This window comes from Conger conger, chromosome 3 (assembly GCF_963514075.1).
Source record: "Conger conger chromosome 3, fConCon1.1, whole genome shotgun sequence".
Taxonomy (NCBI): Eukaryota; Metazoa; Chordata; class Actinopteri; order Anguilliformes; family Congridae; genus Conger; species Conger conger.
In genome coordinates, this window is record NC_083762.1 from 64,678,711 (window position 1) to 64,700,694 (window position 21,984).

At 40.7% G+C, this 21,984-nt stretch overlaps 1 protein-coding gene across 5 annotated transcripts in view; it reads right to left on the reverse strand.

The window, feature by feature from the left end:
• LOC133123730 (neuronal PAS domain-containing protein 2-like) overlaps positions 1-20,830 on the reverse strand; it is a 51,078-nt gene extending 30,248 nt beyond the window's left edge. For 3 of the 5 annotated variants that reach the window (XM_061234228.1, XM_061234227.1, XM_061234223.1), the window contains exon 1: positions 20,688-20,830. The gene's annotated coding sequence lies outside the window, so the exon portion shown is untranslated. The other 2 variants (XM_061234226.1, XM_061234225.1) reach the window with 2 other exon arrangements.
• Between the last annotated feature and the right edge of the window lie 1,154 nt (positions 20,831-21,984).

Here is a 21,984-nt window from a genome sequence, read left to right on the forward strand (position 1 = left end):
CTAATGCTTTCATAGAAATGGTAGAAGACATTCAAAAGACTCAAAAAGTGTTCTTAAAGTATCCCACAAACGAACTATTATGCACAACTGAGTATAACATTGAGTGGACTGGCGATGCTACCCCTTACCTAATTTAAGAGATTAATGTAGCGAATATTACATTTTTACATTAGTTTCTCGTAAGAAATATCTTCCAATACTAACATAACTAATAGCCTATGAGTAGCCATAAAGCAATTATTGTGATCATTATTATTATTTCGCATGTATATCATTAATTTAGGAATAAGCCAGTGGTACAATACGTTGTCATCTGTCCCGTACTCTTTCTACAGTTTCTAAAATTAGCAATTGTAAAGCGCATTTTGCCTTTTTGCTACGCACAACCAAACATATATATATATATATTTCCAGCCAAGGTTTCTGCCAGCGCTACTCCACTCGATACACTCGCAGCGCTCGCAATAATTACTAGCCTAATGGAACGCAGCGCCTTGTCCTCCCATACCAGAAACATGACGACACAGACAGGAAATATTTCTGACCTTGTTCATTTCAATCGCAAAGATATTTCCATTTAAGCTCGATAGCTTCTAATGTAGCTAAAATATAACTACAGTGGGTCATTTACACAGCGCACACTTCCGTTAAGTTTGCTGGTTAAAGAGTAAGATAGCTACGGATGAATCCTATTGCGAAATTTGCACACTAATTTAGTCAGAAAACATTTATTTAGCCATTCGCTTGTAGTCTATTGCTATTAGAAACTCATTTTGAAAACCGCAGAAAAACTGAACGTAAAGAACTCAAGACTACAATGCAGAAAGCGACTTACAGTACCACATAACCAAGTACATTAGGTAGGTAGTCAATAACAAGCTTCCTAGCAAAATAAATAAAATATCAAGGGTTGTTTGAGAAAAAAAATCTTAGCTGTACAAATAGCCAGTGTACATGCCAAACATGACATAGCCTACCTTGATTTAATTTATTTTGTTTGTTTTGAGTCCCATACTTCAGAACGATGCTCCTTTTCCAACGCTTCCCACCTTAACGCCAAATGTAAGCTTGACTTCCCAACAGGACATTAAGACAAAAATCCAATGAAGAGGCTGTGTTAAGTGATTTGGAATGAGCATGCACGGTTGTTATAAAAGAAAAACCATCCCCCGGCGCACGAACGCCGCGTATTTCAGTGTTTTACTCAGTCGGAACGTAATGTGTGGTGTCTTCTCTCCTGCTCGTAGCGAACATCCTCCGGAGGCTGATCCTGGTAAACAGGACTGACTGGAGCTCGCTACTGCGAACTGGAGAAAAGTAGGTCACTCAGCTCATTGCTTAACGACATGATCATTAGCAACCAACTGGAGCTACACCTCGCACTTCAGGGTTGTAGACACAGGAAGGGAGGAAAGAGGAAAAACACTAAAGTTGTGAGTCACAATTTTACGAATGACTATATTTCCCTTTCATTTTTTTTAGCGAAGTATCTATTTTTTCTCCACATTTCACCTTCAAGGACTTATAGTCGCTAAGCAACGTCGTCAGGACAGGGCATAACTGGAAGTCCGGACGATCCTAAACTAAACTCTTGTTTTGACAGTTCCTCAAGGATTGATGCTGCAACGTATTTATAGCCTATAGTACTTTCTGGACGAACACAAATCTTCATACGACAGTGAACTTAAAAGACAGTCTTTCCGGAGGTAGCCTATGCGCTATAGCAGGACGAGGGAAAATCTTCTACATATTTAGCCAGCTCTCATTCTGTTTACACTGTTATTTCAATGGTATTTGTGTACGCGTGTATTTCAGGTATTATGTAGCCTATCTAGAGGTGACCTTGATTTATTTTCTGACTAATCACAACTTTGTACTGGAATGAAAATCCAAGAAGTAAATACGCGTGGGCGGACATAGGAGACGCGAAAAACAGTAGGCTAGCTCTTAGTGAAATATGTTCCTAGGAATAATATGTCTGCAGCTGATTTTAAAAGCCTACATTTATCAAATACGTTTAGCTATATAGCCTACATTTAACATTTAGGCTACCACATAGGGAAAAGAACAGAAGAAAAACTGCTAGCTACTTCTTAAAGTGCAATAGCTCAATGATATGTTGTGTTATGGTTAATGGGAGAATATTTTTAAGTCGGGAGTGGTGTAAAATATTTTACCTTATAGCTAGCTAACAGAAAACACGAACTAGTAGCTGTACTTAATTATAATACAGGCATCACCGTTAACATACTGTGATACAACAAAATTATACAATACAGAGACAAGTATATACAGGTTAACATGAACAATTATGTTTTTTAAATTATTTATTTTATCTGCTAGGTGCACAGACAAGAGCTACAATGAGGTAGATTAACTTTGGAAACATTGTTACGTTACGTTACATTACATTACAGTGGAAACATTATCCAGTAAAACACACGCTCTATGCCAAAAGCACAGGCATTCTTTGCCAGTAACCTAGTTGCTCTACTCCAGTAGCACAGATCTTTTTCTGATGTCCTTCTCCAGTAATGTAAACACTCTGCTCCAGTAACTGATACCCTTGTCCTGTAACACTTCTCCAGTAACACTGATACTCTGATACAGTATCAGATACTCTTGCCTTGTAACAATGGAGTAACTCTTGAGAATCATAATGAAGATTGACTGAATTTCAATTAAGTGTTTTTTTCTTGAAAGCAAAATGTAAAATCTGGAATGGACATAAAACATTTTCCAGAGAAAATCACAGCATCCAATCACTTTTGATGCCAGGGCATGAAACCGCTGCTTCAATCCAACAGTCAGATCCCAAAATTCCCATTTTCACATTGTCTAGGCAGTGACAGGAAGTGGTTTCTAAACAGTTCACCATGTAAGGCACTCATAATTCTCTCTTTTTAAAGTCACCCTTTAAACTCACTCTTGGTGACTTTCCATTGAGTTCAACAGGATAATTTGTAAGGAGAAACAATTATTTTCATATCTACTGCATATCTGGCAGCAGCACAGTAGTTTGAGCCTAATTTGATACCTTAGACCCTTACTGACTTAAAGTTATTTAGCCAACAAATGTGTTCCATACTGCATCAGCATAATTTACTGCTGAATCTAGTCCCACCCCCCAGTTCCCACAAAGATCCATTCAAATGCAAAGAGTTTTAGTATTGCTCGTAGGACAACCTATACAGGATATACAGACTCTGATGATGTTGATAGGTCACATACATTAGGAAGTCATGGAATGCAAATCACATGCAAAAAATGACTACCATCATTTACATAAAATCATTGCCCCAAACATTATGGTGCCCTGAAATGGGGGCACTATGTATAAACAATGCTGTAACTTCTACATGGTGAAACCAAAATGTATAAAAATGGCCTTCATTGAAATCTGATTTTTTAAATTACAAATCTAAAATTGTGAAGTACAGAGGCAAATAAATTATTCAGGTCGTTCGTCCCAAATATTATGGAGGGCGCTACATGTAAAGTGTAAACATACTATAGGCTCACACACAAATGCACACAGAAGAGTATATGAATCTTGGAATAGCTTCTTCATCACTTTGCGTCACTATGTGTCTTATATGTTATTGAATGCATCACAGACCTTTCAAACCTCTGACACAGCAGTAATGTAGGCCAGAGCTTTTGGAAAAGCAGTGCCACATCTCCCAGAGCTGGTTTTATCTCATAAATAACAGATTTTGTTAAAATACAAAAAATGTAGGACAAGGCTCAGGTACTGAAGGAGGGGAATAAATGGAGAGAAGAGGGAGATAAAAGCTTGTTCATGGGGAGCACAACTCCAGCTTAGCCTGGGCTGAAGTGACTGCTGTGGCTTACACTCCTTACATGTCCATTATCACATCACAGATCCCATATCCCTCCATAAGTGCCCCTTATATGACATCACAGATCCCATATCCCTCCATATGTGCCCCTTATATGACATCACAGATCCCATATCCCTCTATATGTGACCTGTATATGACATCACAGATTCCATATGCCTCCATATCTGCCCATTATATGAAATCACAGATCCCATATTCCTCTATACATGACCCTTATATATGACATCAGAGATCCCATATCATCATATAAGGGGTGTGTATGGACATCACAGATCACATACCCTTCATATGCATCCCTTTTATGACATTGCACCATATCTGTTTTACTGCCATTTACCAGTAAGTTCTCCAGGCAATGCAGTGCAAAGCTCTGGGACTGAAATGCAGTAATTCCCCAGAGGGGGAATGTATAGTCCCAAGAGAGGCAATATGTGCAAAACGTTTCAGGAAATTATACAAATACAAGAACAAAATCACCAATTAAAAAACATTAAATTAACAAGGAATCTGAAGTCTACAGGGTCTGAAACGAAAAAGGGAAGAAGTTACAACTGATCAGGTGTTTGGCCTACCTGTAGGTAGAAGTGCTAGAAAGGGGAGGGCTGGAAGAGCCAAGGTGCAGTCCAAAAGGATTGGGTCTTCAGTCTGCATCATAAGTCAGCCTACTGTATTATCAGTTGTTGTAACAGCCCTGGGAAGCTGATTCCACCACAGAGGGGCCATAACACAGCAGACATGAACAGGAACTGCAGACTCTGCAGGTAGAAGGAACCAGACATCCGAAGGAGGGGTCTGGTTGATGTGTATGGTCTGCTGATAATCTTGTAAAAGCACAATTAGGTAGTCCGCTTGGTAGTATGGCAGTTGGCAGTGCAAGGGGTGGGGGTTGTGATGTTGAAGTATTATGTGTAGGGGAAAATTGGATTTGAAAGTTATGCTAGTCCAAACAGAGCAATCAGTGTTTTTTACAGTCTCTGTTTATTTCCAGTAAGCTTCTCAAAGGAAAGGAACTGGGCCAGGAAAAAATGTTTTACAGTTTCGTTTTCAGGAAAAAATTGTCCTGCATAAGCTGTCCCTTGTACCTGTGAACAAAGCAGGAAAACCTGAAGAACATTAGGCCTGGTAGTGGGCCAAAGTGGAAGTGAACCACCTTTTTCCATATGGAAAAAACAGGTTCCAGCCTGCTTCAAATCCTGTCCCAGTTCCACTTAAGAGGTGAAGATTACTCTCTTCATCCACAATGAAGATGTGTGAAGGTTTCTCATTCCCACCATAGTGAAAATTTGCAAAGGACTGTCAGCTTCAATTTCAATTGAAGTGTTCAAGTGCTTTATTGGCATGACGTGACAGCATTGCCAAAGTAAATGTGATGTGGCAAATAACAACAGTAATTGACAACATAATTACCTTAGGTACTGTAATTAAATTATGTTGAGGGAAGAATATAGCATCCATGTATATACTTCAAAATATAAAACAGTATTTGTGCATGAAAACTTGCAGAAATATGTCATATTTAATTATGTACCCTGCAGCAGAGATTATATTCACTTCTTTTTGCTCAACCTTATGCATACAATGTTACAATGATTTTACTGTCCTGTACTTTATGGTCTTTGAATTAACATCTGGCCAGATGCACAATTGCACGATGCTACAAATTAGGCCCTTTCAGTAGCCACTTTCACAATCAACCCAATGACAAAGATGATAAAAAAAACAGACATGAGCTCCGACAGACTTATGAGTCTTTCACACAAAAGGCCATTCAGCTCTCTGCAAGGACGAGTTCAGAAGCACTGTCACTCATGAGAAGGTGGTAAATCTCCACAGCTAACTCTGAAGCAAACAGCTCCTGGCAAGTTATGTGCACATGATTGAGCTAGCTATTCTCAGGATAAGAGACAGTTGTTTTCCAGAGTAGACACTGAGGCTTTTTCAGAATTTGCAGCCACGTTGTTAGAGAGGACCGAGACTTTTCAGTTCAGCAGCCATTGGTTGGTCATGTCCTGGTCATCAAAGGGCAACAATAGAGTTAATATAATTTATAATTTATTAAATATAATTTGAACTCTGGCTATTTGACTATCCTTTGCCCTGAGCTTATATTAACTGCAAAAGCACACATTTAAACCATCGCCGTAAGGCTTGTTTGTGCATTAATACAGGTTGTTAAACTCTTCTTTCAGTACAATGTATCAATAGGCTACACTGTAATGATACATAATTTGTGTAGATACATTTGTTGAAATCTGCAAATTCATTGTTGGTATTACTTTATTTCCATTTTTATTTTGTTAAAATAATTACTTGCATGATGTTCAAAAAGCATTCCTTTATAATGAACTTGAGTGAGATTTGAGCTCATTTATATGGGTTCACTCAGACACAATCTGTCCTGACAAAGATCCAGTACTGGTCAAAATGGTTGTAATTTTGTTGTGGTGAGTAATACACTTTTTAAATTAAGGGAGCGGTTTTTCACACAAAGGGTGGACATTTTATTATTTGTGTTGCTGCTGTTGTGGTATTTGCTAGCAGACTATGTGCACGGCAGCATCTATTAAAAATGATGAAAGCCCCTTATCAAGATCTCACATGTATTATCACAGAAACTGAAAGCACCTAATTAAATAATCTGGGTACCAATAATTAAAGTGACCTGTTTTTAACTAAACACTGGACTGCATCCTTTGTAAACATATGAAAGTAATTTCAAATGACAGCTTGATTAGACCTGCGTGTCAAGTCTAAGCTCAGCAAACAAAAGAAGAGGCTATTGTGATAATTTTCCATTCTGGCTGTGGATGCCAACGCTATTAACAGCTACTTCCCCCACCTGAAAAAGGCATCTCTCCAGCACAGCAGAATCTGGCTCAGGCATCAGCCTTTGTTACTGACCAAACCAAACACAGAGCTCATGCAAGAGGTCAGCATCTATATCCACCTGCCCTGTCTGTTTTCTCTCTGCACTATACACACTGGGTGAAATTGCCTCAGGTGGTAAAAGCAGTCGTCTGGCTGTCGGAGGGTCCCTGAGCAAGACACCAAACCCCTAAATGCTCCTGACGAGCTGGTTGGTGCCTTGCATGGCAGCCAGTCGCCGTTGGTGTGTATGAGTGTTTGTATGAATGGGTGAATGAGAAGCATCAATTGTACAGCGCTTTGGATAAAGGCCCTATGTAATTGCCAATTCACCATTTACACACCTTCTCTGTGCATTTGTCAACATTTCCGTGGGTTTCCTCCGGGTACTCCGGTTTCCTCCCACAGTCCAAAGACATGCAGGTTAGGCTGATTGGAGAGTCTAAATTGCCCGTAGGTATGAGTGTATGAGTGAATGGTGTGTGTGCCCTGCGATGGACTGGCGACCTGTCCAGGGTGTATTCCTGCCTTTCGCCCAATGTATGCTGGGATAGGCTCCAGCCCCCCTGCGACCCTGTTCAGGATAAGCGGGTTAAGATAATGGATGGATGGATGGACGTGTCTGATGTTGAAAAGTATTTCTAATGTGGGTCCCGATATTAAAACATTTCAAAATCAGTGCCACATACTCTTTTCTGCACTCTCCTCAATACACATTCTCACTTTGTCTTTATGCTCTCTGTAGGCACACTTCTCTTCTAGAATGTTTTCTAGAGGTATGTTCAACTTCTCTCCACCCTTTTCTGTATGCACCTCCCTATACACACATACTCCACTCACTTTCTACAATATCTCTGAAAAACCAGTTCTGGCCAGATGATTATCAACCTTACTATGGAGAGTGTATATTTAAGCAGTGACACATACAGAGTGAGAGTGACATTCTCTGAGTGGAAGAAGGAAGGATACATGTGGGTTCAGCGGTTATAGTTCCAACCGTCTAACTTCTCCTAAAACAACTTCTCTTGTTTTTTAAAAGATTTTCCCGCACATCTATTTCAAATACACATGATACCTTCTGTAAATAATACAGCTTCGGAGTTGCTATAAGGTGTATTTCTTCACTTTAAAGGAAGTAGGCTACGGACTCCTATAGGCTTGAAGTCTTTATGCTAAGCTAACATGTTATGCTACCATGGAAACAGAGCCAGTGAATGCACAAAAATGAAAATTAAACATCTCGTCTGGGTAAGTTGGGAAAAAGGTATATTTCCCAAAATGTCAGTGTATTCCTTTAAGATAATAACAGGCTCCATCACCCCCTGCAACCCTGACCAGGAATAAGCGGATTAGATAATGGATGGATGGATTAAGGTAATACATTTTTCCTTAGAAATTAGCTATCACTTCCTGTACAATTTTCCCCCTCTATTGCATGGTAGGAAAGCTCTGATGGCACTTTGGGAAAGGACAAATGAGAGGAGCTGGAACCATCCCTCAGTCAGATCAGTGTTGAGCATCGCAAATGAGTCAAGAACTCCCACATTTATTTGCATTATTCAGCATCCACCCACGCGCAGATTATTCTCTCCCTTATGTAGGTCAGGCGACTGGATAACAGCATGACATCCGTACATATAAATGGGCTCTATGTGTATTAAAACAGAGTGGCCGGGCCCGTGACGCATCGCTCTCACTGACTGAAACACCAGCCATTTCAGGGTCGATCTAATCTAGCCGTTTCAGCTTTCTCTGCTCCGACCGACCCGACGTGATACCAGCGCCGTGTCGGGTCGGTATCGCAGGGGCATGTGAGCAGCCTGTGGGGGCAGCGGTCCACGCGGCCAGCGGTAGCCATTCTGAGCGGCGGTAGGCTCTTTGAGCAGCGCACCGGGAACTGGAGGAGACGCGAGGCGCCGTCGTCTGTGGCCTGCGTTACATTTCCTGCCCCGCATCACGCCTCTCTACCGCCGGTCTGCCGTCGCTATGGCAACGCTGGCATACGCATGCGTGTTGCGTGTTCGTGATCATCAGAACGCAAATTCGGTAAAATCACAGAGGCCGCTAGCAGCTGCCTCTATCCAGGGTGACTAAACTGTTTGAGACGTGATACTTACAGCCAAACGGAAAGGTTAAGTAGCAACAGTGCTCCACTTGATTCTGGCATTATTATTTCTGCCACTTAGCAAACACTATTAACCAGAATGGCATATGGCATAATATCCATGTACACAGCTGGACATACGGTATACTGAAGTAATAAAGTAACTTAGACGAAGTACCTTTCTCAAGGCTACAACAGCAGCGTCCTACCTGGGAATCCAACTGGCAACCTTTGGACCATAAAGTACAGGATAGTGAACCCAGTTCCACACTATCATGACCGAGAATCACTATCATATAGTATTTCCTATAAGATGTAGTCTAAGCCACTAAAATCATCAGTGACTAACTAACCTACCTTTTTCATTACTTTTAAGCAGGCGAGATGTATTGTATATCCCACAATGCTTCTGTGATGCGATAGCTCTGTGGACTACTAGAACCCATGTCACTATTGTAATAACAACAAATCTCCATGACAACCAGGTAATTAATGCTAGTAGTGCTTTTCAATCCAGCCGCCTCGAAGCAGCAGTCATTATTTGACAACAAACTAAACTGCAATTACTGAGCAGGTCTTGTTTGGTCTTGCTTTATCGTGGATAATAGCACTCGATATGGCTGAACATGGCTCATTTTGACAAATATTATCCCTGTATAACATCCCCACTTCTCTCAGAGGGCTACTGCAGCCATATGAGACAAGCAGTAAAACTGGTTATTCAAAGGCCAGGTCGGGGGGAAGGAAAATAAATGGGCACTTCAGAAATCCTACCTTTCCGAAGGACATTGCTTTTCAATTTTAGCAAGGAAATGAGAGAATTCTGCAATGTCGTAAATAGCAAGCCACCTGACCTCTGCCACGAAAGCAGCTGGTTTAATTCATGCAGTCCCTAATGTATGCTAATAAAGGAAGAATCTGTTCTGTAATATAAAGCTGTCTTTAAAAGCAGCAGTCCCGAGTGTACACCACTGGCTAATGCAGAACATATGAACAAATGAAAAATGTCTTTAGCAAGCATCTGTAAAAACTGTATAAATTCTACTGCACTGCAGTACGTTTCCATAATTTGTCAATTTCTGCAAAACACCACAGTTACCGGGAGTGTTAATACAAACCGGAGAAGAAAATGAAACATTAGCATGGGTCACGGCATTATTTCATTTTAACGAGCGGTTCGGAGTTAAGCCCAAGCTCTTTCATTATGAGTCTTGCAGTTATGAATTTCTCTTTCATGACTCTTAAGTGTAAAAGGAAGCACAGAAGTGCTCTCTGCTTTATGGGTCTGAATGGCATACAGAGGAGTACGCTTTTCCAGTATGGAAAACTTCTCATGGGAAAATGATGAAACTAAGCAGGTTTCAGCTTGGTTAGCGCTTGGATAAACTCTCAGTAATAAAGGTACAAAAAGTGGTTAAAAAGGTACAAATGCTTGTCGCTGCTGTATCCTAGATTGGTGCATACAATTTTACACCTAGCAAGCAACACAGAACTAACTACCTTATTTGCATGGAAAACATTGAACCTAAAAACATTACTGTACTTTCAGGGTACATTAGGGAGTTGTTTTCCCTCTGAAAAACGCCAGCAGTCAGGGGCACCGCTAGGAATTCTGGGCCGAAGGAAAAGATCTCACATTGGGCCTGGCCACTCCGGAATTAAACCATTAGTTTTATTAGTATTTTGTAAATAACTGATGAATAAAAATGTATCAGCCCCCACTCCCCTCCATTAGGAGTCCTTGATCATAGTCATGGGAACATTGTGTTGTAGAAGGTGCCGGCATCTTTTTATGGTGATGCTAAACCAAGGTCCTGACTCACTGTGGTCATTAAAAGATTTCATAGCACTTTTCAAAAGAGCTGGGGTGTTAACCCAAATCAGAAATCCCACAAACAAAGCAATCCATTTCTGGCCAACTGCAGGTACGTCAGCACCCCTGTCTGGAAAAGGTTCTGATGTTTGGGGTGCTGGAGAAATGAGAGTAACAAGAAACTAAATAACTGAAGTCATAACTTCTCCAAACAGACCATACACTGATCCTGAGACATGCAGGAAAATTCAACTGCCATCTGACATCACAGACAACATTTTTCACTTAGAACCACACCCACCCCCACCCTTAGAAATAAATAATAATAATCGTACATTTTATGATTCGGTGACATTCAGATGACAGTCGGTGGTCAGTGGGCTAAAGCACAGAGAAACAGACAGTGATGTGTGTGCCTGGTTGAACTGGATGTCAGGACAAATCAAAGCCAGCCTGAAATATGATGGGGTCCCAATAATCAGGGCTTCATCTGTATGTATCTGTTACACTTCAAAAACGATAATAGACATGTATCACCCCCACCCATTCTCTACTCTGTAGTACATCACAGCAAGGCATTCCCATCACAATGACACAGCATCCAGATTATCTCCACCAGAAACAGAAATGAGAGAGAGCAGAAAAGAGAGAGTCACACACTGCTTATCTATGGAAGCGGAGCAGGCTGTACTGTGTTACTAGGTCAGCGGCCTGTTATGCACGCCTGAAACTACGGCTCACACCCGTAATGATTCACTGAAAGCGATGCACAAACAACCGCTTCCTCAAAGCACGGCCTATTGAAAGGTGGCTTAGCTGTTAAATTTAGTCACCCAGCAGGGGGAAAGATGGCAGTTTCCTTTGCAGTGGGGGCGAGTCGTGTGAAGCAAATCAATGGGGTCAAACTCTGGTGGGAAATAAAGGTTGTGAGGACTTCATTTGTCAGTACAAACAAACACTTCAGCACTGAAGGAATATAACTCATCATAAATGATTACTACTACTACTACTACCACTACTACTAATAACAACAACAACAGCACACTGAACACAGTCATGTTTTACTATGTCTGTAGCTACACATAGAATTCCAGTTTCTTCCAATGGGGGGAGTGGGGGCAGGAGTGAGATACTGGGGCAGTCAGACTGCAATTAAGATGCATAGTCTGAAAACATTGCTGTGCCTGGTGAGGTCAGACCTTAGGTGGACAAGACCCCTCCAGGGAGTGATTTTGCATTACTTTTCCCTTAGTCTTCCATTATGGTGACTGTTAAGGGAGGGACAGGTACGTGTTGTATGCACCCCAGCTGCAATCATTTGTGGAATGTTCTGGTGTTGTCTCATTGTATTATTTGGACATTAATTACATTTATCTTCCAAATAGGCTATAGCACTTACTGTACTCCACAAGTCTAGATTTGTAATAAAATATATGTAGTTAAAGTGCACATTCTCAGCTTTTATTTAAGGGTTATACACTTTGTTTTTAACATGTAGAATGCATTGCACTTTTCATACATAGCCCCCCATTTCATTAATGTTATGTAAATAAAGTCTTGTTTTGTACTTTGTCGCATATCCTTTACTGTAACTTAGCCATCCTCTTTTTGCAGCTAACAAGAAGTTTGAATCTTGCAGTGTTGCCTCTGTACTCTGTTCCCAGTTAAGTTCTCATCATATGCATGGGCAACCTTAACTGAAATCTACATGCTGCACCAGGGTAAAAATATCTAAAGAGGACATTCTGTGTCGGTGAAGAAGAAACACAGAGGTAAATCTGTGCGAGTCTTCCATTGGGAAGCACGAGGACGTATGGCATCAGCAGAGTCGGAATGACGTGTGCTGCTTCTTATGTAGCCACATAGCAACAGATCATCTATCATAGTGTGAAGGTTAAAGAGGGTAACATGAACGCCAGATACACTAACAGCAGTCGTGCGCCTGCGGCAAGAAAATGAAGTGGTTACAGCTACCTTAGGTCCAGTCTCACTTCCACCTCTCGTGTGTGTCTGTGCACATGTGTGTGTTTGTGTGTGTGTGTGTGTATGCGCGCATATGTGCAAGTGTGCAAATGCGTGCATCATGTACCTAAACATGATTTCAAAGCAAATAATTCAGTTTACATAAGTAATCTCAGATCTCTGTTTCCATGAAACACACCACTGCTTTTAAACACCACCCACTGGACAACAAAGTATGTTTCAGCACTTCCTGCTTAGTCTTGAGAATAAGGAGAACTACCAAGTAATACACCAACAAACCAGTAGCTTGCTAAAGATCAGCCATTTGTCTTTGCTTCCCATCTCGGTTTCTAAAGGTTGCCAGCTGTGACGAAGGCTTATCTTTTCAATATTTCTCAAAGCCCTTATAGAGGCCAGTATGTTCCTTTGTATTTCCATTTGTGGGTTAGAGAAGTGGTGCATTCCTTACTGACTGGCTCAGCAGCTACCATAATGCATACATGCGTAACCTGTGCTGAACTGTGTGTTCAACTGTGAGGGAGCTCTACTCAAGCCAAAGGCTTTGGCACTGCTATCACCCGGAGTCAGTGTCCATTGATCCCCCACAATGAACTTAATGTCAAAACAAAAGTAATATAGGGGCCTGTGTTAGCATACCATGCTAATTGTTTCATGTGAAGACCGGGTAATAAAATTAATAATACAGCTTTTTCAGCCAAACAACAGCACACATAAAAAAGATTTCCTTCCCAAGACAATTTAATTTTTATTATTTTGGTATTGAATTAGTAAAATTTTATTACATAGGAGTCACAAAAACCTGTGTCAAGGTAAATATGCTGGAATTAACTAACAACATTTGAACATTCACAAAGGCTTTGAAAAAACAAACAAAAGAAAAAGCACCAGCTTTCTTAAAGGTACAGTGCAGAGAGGCAGGCCAGGCACCACTGTGGGAGTCTCTCTCATTTCTGCATGGAAAGCCAGCTGGAAAAGTGTTCTGGCTGCCACTCAGTTGGAGCTTGCAGAACATGGCCTGGTAACCTACTTTCCCAACATCATGCTCTGTAACAGTGCAGCCTCTGCTGCCCTGTCAGTGGTTACCTAAGGCTTATATTACACCTGCTTTTTTTCCTGAGAGGTGAGCTAGAATTCTGAATTTCCCACCGGCAAAATACACCACACACCTCACCATAAAACTCCACCATGAAACCTGAACATCAAAAACACACCTTATTCCACTCTCCAAAGAGAGATTAAAAAATAAAATTTTTGTTTTTTTCTGTTGGGTCTCAGGCTTTAAACCAAAGCCCTCACATAGACACTCATATCAGCTTCTTTTACTGTTTCTAAAGTCTCCAACGAAATTGTGGAAAGGTGATTTTTCTACCAGGCTCCTTCATACTGGAATAATTTACACCATTCAAGATCTCTCATTGTTGTTACTGATTCCGGCCTGTAGCGTAGTGGTTAAGGTAAATGACTGGGTGCAAGATCAGTGGTTTGATCCCCGGTGTAGCCACAATAAGATCCGCACAGCCGTTGGGCCCTTGAGCAAAGCCCTTAACCCGGCATTGCTCCAGGAGAGGATTGTCATCTGCTTAGTCTAATCAACTGTATGTCGCTCTGGATAAGAGCGTCTGCCAAATGCCATTAATGTAATGTAATGTAATGTAATGTAATTCCACCGATCACTTGCTATCCCTTGACATTTTATTTTTCCAATGGCAAAATTTTTGGGGTCTTAGTGTGTGGCCGTGTTTTAAATGTGTTTTGATGTGGTCCAGGATGGATTGTCCTGGTTAGAATCAGTCAGCAGCCAATCCAAACAGCTGAAACTAAGCCAACATGGGCTTCCTTAGTAATTGAATGGGAAACCTCTGAAGACAGTCAGCGGCTAGAAGGTGTTTTGGTGATTTCCAGTAGGGTGCAGTCTTCTTCTCATACCAGTCAGAAAAACCAAATCTCCTGTGCAGTTCTCGAGACATTCCGATGAGACATTATACCTCAAGTCCTGACTCATCGTGGCCTTCTTATGGCCTTCAGCCACTTACTGACAGAGCAGGGCTGATGTCTGACAAAAAAAATCTCATAAATTTTTTACCGGCCTTGAATCCCCATGTCATCACCATGAAAGACAACTCAGTTCTCTGTCCTTCCTCATAAATGGGTTGTGATGAAAATCAATCTGCACCCTGCCCCTGACTTATCACCAACTACATTATTGTCCATCACTGATCTAATTATACTGTAAAATGTAATTACTTAGTAGACACCCTTCCCCAGACACATAACCAGCCTACATTTTGGTTTCCTCACAGTAAATCCAGCAACTGCATTTGCTCCAACAGGCTAAGCTGACATAAAGACATCTTTACAGAGGAGAAACTAAGTTAATTGTGATCTGATGTGAGTGTGTTGTGTCACTATACTTAAGGAGAAAATTGCTCAAACAAAGACTATGTCTGTGGATCATGTCTTTCAATGGGGTTAACCAAGTGTATCATTCTCTGGTAAGAAATTTCAATTCTGCTGATGAAAGGGGAATTCTTTTTTTTTTTTAAGATATTTTTTAGGCCTTTTTCAGCTTTATTGGACAGTACAGGACAGTAGAGACAGGAAGAATAGGGGCGAGAGAGAGGGAAAGACATGCGACAAATTGTCATACGGTCGGATTCGAACCGTTGACGTCGCGGCTCACAATGAGCATGCGGTCAGTGCTCTGCAGGCTGCGCCACCGAGACACCCCATGAAAGGGGAATTCTTTATTATTAATTATATAATTATTTAATGTAGTCTTTTTACATAAATGTATTCATAGATCTGCAGTGGCTCTTGGAAAGGTTTCTACTGATACATATAACTAACGACTTGCTTCGGCCAATATTTATGCTATAACATTTACTTAAAAATATCAAACCTTTATGGAGCACTGGGACTATCCACTCGGAAAGAAAGGTCCATTGGAGGTACATTTTTGTTCTTTATGGAAGATATTTCCCAATTGTTCCTTGGAAGTATCTATAGTTTTCCACCCCAGTGATAAGCATTTTTATGCTTTTTATGCACTTATTCATAACTTTTTCTCAGAGTGAACCCAACAGATGGTGAGGACCTGTTGACGTCAACCATTTAATACATCGATTATGTATATTCAGAGTGACTATCCCTGCTTATTAAAATCGCCTCTGCTCATTCCAACAATGCCACCTTCCCTTACCCCACATTTCTATGATTTGCTTTTCACTTATAGGCTAGTTTTTGAAACTTGAAGAATGCAATACCACTAGTTCAGCAGATTGCTCTTTGGGGGACCTGCACATGGGATGTGTCTTACAAATGAGCATGCCACATTTGATATAGAATTCAGAAATACAAGGCTGAAAGCACCTAACATGGGCTTGTTTGGACTGGAGAATTAGGGGACAGGCTTCTTTCTCAGTCTAAACAAGCGGAACTTAATAAACAGGCCCAGACACAGTGCTAAGGGAAGGGTTACTGCCAACAGCAGATGCCATATAATGTTTCTGGAACTTCATCACTGTTCTACTTTTCCCTCTCTCGCTTTCTTTCTCTCTTCGCATGAAACCTACACTAGGTGTGTCGGATACTGAAACAGACACCCGTCCCTTCATATCAGAAGGAAACTTTTGTGGGAACTGATTTGGTTGGTTTTGTTTTGGTTGTTGCTGAGGTACCTCTTTGGTTGTTTTTTCACTTGTCTGATGATCCATCATGATGTACCATGATGACTAAAGAGGTACCACAATTCTTGCTGAATTATTAAAAGGGGTGGTGGAGCAAGGCAGGGCAGGTCTAGCGCTGCCTCACTTGGGCATGCCTTGATGAGAGTGTATAGGCTATGAACTCCATTACAGCTTGGGCAACAATGCTCTGTACTGTATAACACAAACTCATGCAGTCATGCTTGGGAAACTACATGATTCTTTCTAATCATTGAATCATTTATAGCCACATCATTGTTCGACACTAAAGACACTCGTGAGTCATCACTAATCCACCTGTGGCTGATTAAAACATATAGCCTACCAATTCAATCTGACAGTCTCAAATCTGACAGCTGAAATCTCAACTGCTGTTAATTAAAATTAAAATAAAAAAACCTGTTTGGATTAATACAAAAAAGAGCATACATTGCATCACGGCACAGTATTATATTTGCATTTAAAAAAATATTTTTTCGCAGCCAGTGGGGTGTAGCAGGCCAGATAGAATAGTTTCTTTCACATATTAATTAATTCTAGTTCAAGTTCAAGTTTTTTGAGAACATATTCCGTTTCATGACAATGACCTGTCTGTGAAGCTGGGTGGAGAGCCTCACAGAGACTTATGCCGATCTACACACAACATTCAGCACTGTCACACAGCCAGTTCTCAGCCTTCAGTGGAGATGGGAGGAAGGCTGAGCGCAGTGAAAACTCTGAAAGGAAGCGCATTCCCAGCATTTTTAGGAGTACCCTGGACCTGGTCTCACTCCGCGGTGACGACGGCTCTTTTCTGCCCAGCGGCAGGAAAAAGCCGCCCACAGAATGCTGGTTAGTTGGGGCTCCATGAAAGAGGAAACAAAATGAACAGCGGAACACTTACATAACAGTGTGCGTCAGCACCGTCATACACAACCGTTAGATATCCAGGCAACAGGCTAAATATCAGTTCAATAAAAGAAGATGACAAGAAGCAGAGAAGGAGAGACGGGCTGGAAAAAACGCAGCGCTGCATCTGCGGAAAAGCATTCATCTTCGCTCACTTTGTTTTTTGTTTTTACTTAACCCGTATTTCAGTAACACAAAGCCTTGATATATCCATTAAATATTATGTATTCAACAGAGAATAAGACATGGCCTTTTTTCTGTTGCGACTGTTGCGTTGAATTCCTTGCATGAGACAAAAGACCACAGTAAGGAACAGTGATAGCAGTGATAGTGATAGGTACCTGATAGGTAACTTTTACAGTAAATTTAAAACATTTATGCCCAAGAGATGCTTCAGGGCTGTCAGAGATAACCCATACACTACTCTCCGTTTCTGGTTTTAACTATGTCTGAAGTTTAACTTCCATGTGAAGAGTTGGCTAATACCCCTGGGTTTCCCCTGTTGAAAAAGAGGCATACGGAAGCAATAGATTCTAGTTGAACTTGTGCACCTGCGATTGGACATAATGGTTTCTAGATGCCCTGCCAAAAAGACATAGCGAAGCAGGAAAGAGTCATGTGCTTGTTCCCATGAGGTCATTAAACTGAGACTGAGAGTGTAACCAAAGAAAATGTAGGCTACGGTGTGGTAAATATTTACTTCAAAGCAATGCATTGCCATGGCAACCCATTCCTTCAACGTCACAAGATGGGAAGCATTATGCTGGTAACAGAAGCAACTACATATTAAAACAGCTTAAAACTATAATAGTAGGGTTCAAAGATTGCTCTCAGAAAAACAGGTTTCAAGACATACAGTAGAATACTTTTCACAAAAACTCAAATCTGCTCACTGTGAATTTGCCATTAGTCAGACCAGCATGTTTGGTCGAAAGATATGACTACCCAACCCCCCTAACCCTCCACTCCTCATTTAATATACCAACCTCCCTTTCATACTCAATATTTCCAGAGATGTTGAGTGTTGTATATTCTACAACACTACTGACATCAGTGAGCCAGTGAGGGAGAGTAACCCCTAAAATGTCATGAAAAACTGTATGACTTCATGATATCACATAGCACTGCATGATGGAGGCATGAGGTCACATGGCTCAGGGTAACTTAGGGTTCAGGCTAGGGTTCAGGTGTGATTAGTCAATCTAGCCTTGAATCATATTGATTAACTGCGTGCACCCACTCTGCAATAAAGGGGAGAGGAATTGCACTCCAAAAACAGTATCACACTTCTTATATAGATGCAAAAAAGCACAGAGAGGATATTCTTTGCAGTATCATGTACTGTGACAAATTAATATAATTCATTTTTTCAACTCTCATAATGTAACCATGTTGTTTTCATTTTGTTTGGGGGCTCTAGATCACAAAATTATGGAGAGGTCATGTTTTTTTCACAAACTCTTCATTGACCGTTATGAAAAAGTGAAAGCAATCCAGTAAATCATACATTGCCATAGCCAAAATGGGAGATGAAGTATGCTTATTGAAGTATACTTTTATGCACTAGAGTGGTTAATTTAATTCTAGCAAATGCTAAAGTTATTATTATTATTATTATTATTATTAGTAGTAGTAGTAGTAGTAGTAGTAGTAGTAGTAGTAGTAGTAGTAGTATTGTAATTATTATTATTAACCTTTATTTATACAGGGTAAGTTGACTGAGCGTGTCACCCCCCCAAGTAGTAGTAATAAGCTTCTAATATTTGGACTGTCATGCTTTAAGATAATGTGACCATATTGAAAATGTTATTTTTATGCCTTCCCAGGGCATGTGACAGCAGCTACAAAAGGACCTGGCAGTTTATTAAAATGTGCTTGTGTGAGGAAACAGAGTCCCACACACAGTGTCTTTGTCACGCTTTTATCGCTCTGAGTTGGCAGTGTACACTCTTATTAATTGCTGGAGGTAAATGATTCCCTCATGACTAAATCAATAGCACTGATAAAGATAATCATCCAAGTGCCTTAAAGGATCTTGTCAGTAACTAAAAACACATTCCCTTCCCTGCAGATAATTTCAGTTGATGATGGTCAGGCTAATGTCAGCTAAATTTTCCAATGGCTTCTGAATGCACTTCCTATAATAACCTGATAATGCTTTTGTGTTGTTGGAGTATGTTCATGTTATCCAGTTAAAGCTTAAACAGGTTCTCAGGTTTTTGCAGGTTTGAGCTTAAGACACTGTTACCCTGGTAACAAGTCTGGCCAAAATGAAAACCACAAATCCTTGGTTTATCCCAAAATGGCAACAATGTATATTGGGTTGATTCAGCCAGGAAGGTGAAATGGGACCCAGCTCTCCTTGTTGCTGGGTAAACTCAGATGGAGATTTGATATATACTATTGTGCGGGAGTGAAATTGTCATAAAATGATGTGAAATCAAGCTTGCATTTTCAGTGCAAGACTATTGTTTTCGTCATCAAATATAGGCCTATCTTAGAACAGTGCGGGATGGCACATTATGATTTTAAACCATTTAAAGCAAAAATGTCCAATATAAACAGTATATCATGTCAGTTTCTAATCCAACAGTCCGGTTTTCAAACTCAAACCTGAAAGCCCTTTGTGAAAACTGTCAAATGAACAGTCCGAAAAACTTGGGTAATTTCATCATTTGAACGCATTGCATTAATACAGCACTCAGAATTCAGCCGTCTGTTAACAACGAAGTTTATTCCTGAACCCGCTTTAACGTTTTTCACCACTTACGCACTCCTCAACCAATCGCAGTAAAACGTTTGTTCTGCTAATTTGCACATCATTACAAACATAGGGTTATTTATAGATGTGAATTTTATACGAATAACCATAAACCATAAAACCTTACAACCGCCTTACAAGGCACAAGACGAATTAGAAAAAATAATAATTATCCTGAAATTAGAATTATCTTGAATTTTGGAGATGGGTAGGCTAAAGAGGGGTTTCAGAGGCAGGAATCAAGTTAATCTCGTCAGCAGCCAGAATCTATACTTAAGTGTAGGGTGAAATAGGCTACTAATTTGGCTCACTCCGAGTTCTACAAAAAGCCTAGAAAACCACGTGTAGGCTACGAACATTTAACGTACAGTCACCTAATTTACATAATGACGGTAATAAACTTTCTATAAGACGAGTCAAATAGGCTACCTTGCGAAATACATTGGACAAATAGATTATGAAATTACTTAAGGGATGCAATTCCTGTGAATTAATCGAAACGGCTTGACTGGTGCTGAATGAACCACAAACCGCGATACCACCATAGACTGTATAATATAGGGCATTACCTGCAAACTCGTGTCTGGAGTAAAGTTCCACGCCGCTGACGCTCATTCACAAAGTGTTTACAGCTACAACGCCGTCAATGTAGGCTGCTGTAAATGTTCAGCAAAGCAAAAGAATAGTGCATGTAAACACTCACCTAATTACGGCGATGTCAAAAAATCGGATTCAGGTAAAGAACAGCAATGTCATATAAAGAACGAAGAAGCCTGTAACCCCGTGTCTTACGCTTGGAAGATTGTTATATAACTGGCACAATTTTCTAAGGGCAACGAGTTCCAACTGCTTTTTCATTCAGCAATGTTCGTTCTTCCAGCCCACACGCCACACATTTTACGTCACCAGCCGCTGTCACTCCGTGAATGGAGCGAATAGGCGTGGAGAAACCCTGGCGCCCGGATACGCTGGGAGGACAGGGGCCCTGGATGACAGCTAGGGGAGGTCACTTGCTGCGCTGTGAGCTTAGGTAATAACTGTGAAGTGTAATGCGGGGTCTTCTAGTGTCATGTGTTAAGTGCGCGGTTCTAATTTCCTTAGCGACCAGGAGTTATTTCAAACCCAGACCTGTAAGGCTAGAAAATCAAGTTTATTAATAAAAAGCAATGAATGACCGTGATCTCGCTGTCGAATATTCATTAGACAATGAGGACAGCTGCTGCTTATTCTTGCTAGAATGAGGTCTTGCGACCGAGGGTATGCCGGGTAGGCTGTTGGGTTATACAACGCTGTTTCGTAAATCGCCTTTGCAGACTAATGTTACAGCAAATTAGCACATTTTGTTGACTGAACTGTGAAATTGCGTCATGGCTTACCTCTGCCTCACAGCAACGAAAGAAATGTGTAATATTATGTAAAGATGCATTTGTTCTAGTTTTGGTTATGCATATATTGCAGTTTTGAGTGAGTGTCCATTACTACTCTACATCAGTATATTCATAATGAATGATAGGAAATTTATGCTAGGCCTAATTCAAAAGTGTCATTGGATCTTGGAAACTGGGTTATCAGGGTGCTATCAAACACCATAATTTCAGAATATGACACCTATGCTAAAAACAAAGCTGTTGTCCTGGCTTTGTGCAAGGTTGAGACTGAAGCACGAGATTCGCCAGAAGGACATTTGGAACAAGGTTCACTCAGGTAAAGATTAACTGAGAAAAAAGGCAAAAGTAAAAAAAGAAAAAGAAAAAATATAATTTGAATGGGAAAGGGTAGCCTATGAAGCTGATCAGATGACTGCCAGAAAGATACCAGAGAGCTCATGCACACACGTACGCAGACTGTCCCTGGAAGTAGTCCAGATCTGAAAGCTTGTTGGAGGCAGTTTGGTTGACAGCTCTGTAAACTACCCTGGTTCAATCCTGTACTTGAGCATCATAAAATCTCTAGTATACATTTGCAGTCTGCAGCTTGCATTTGTCTGATGAAGTTAATGA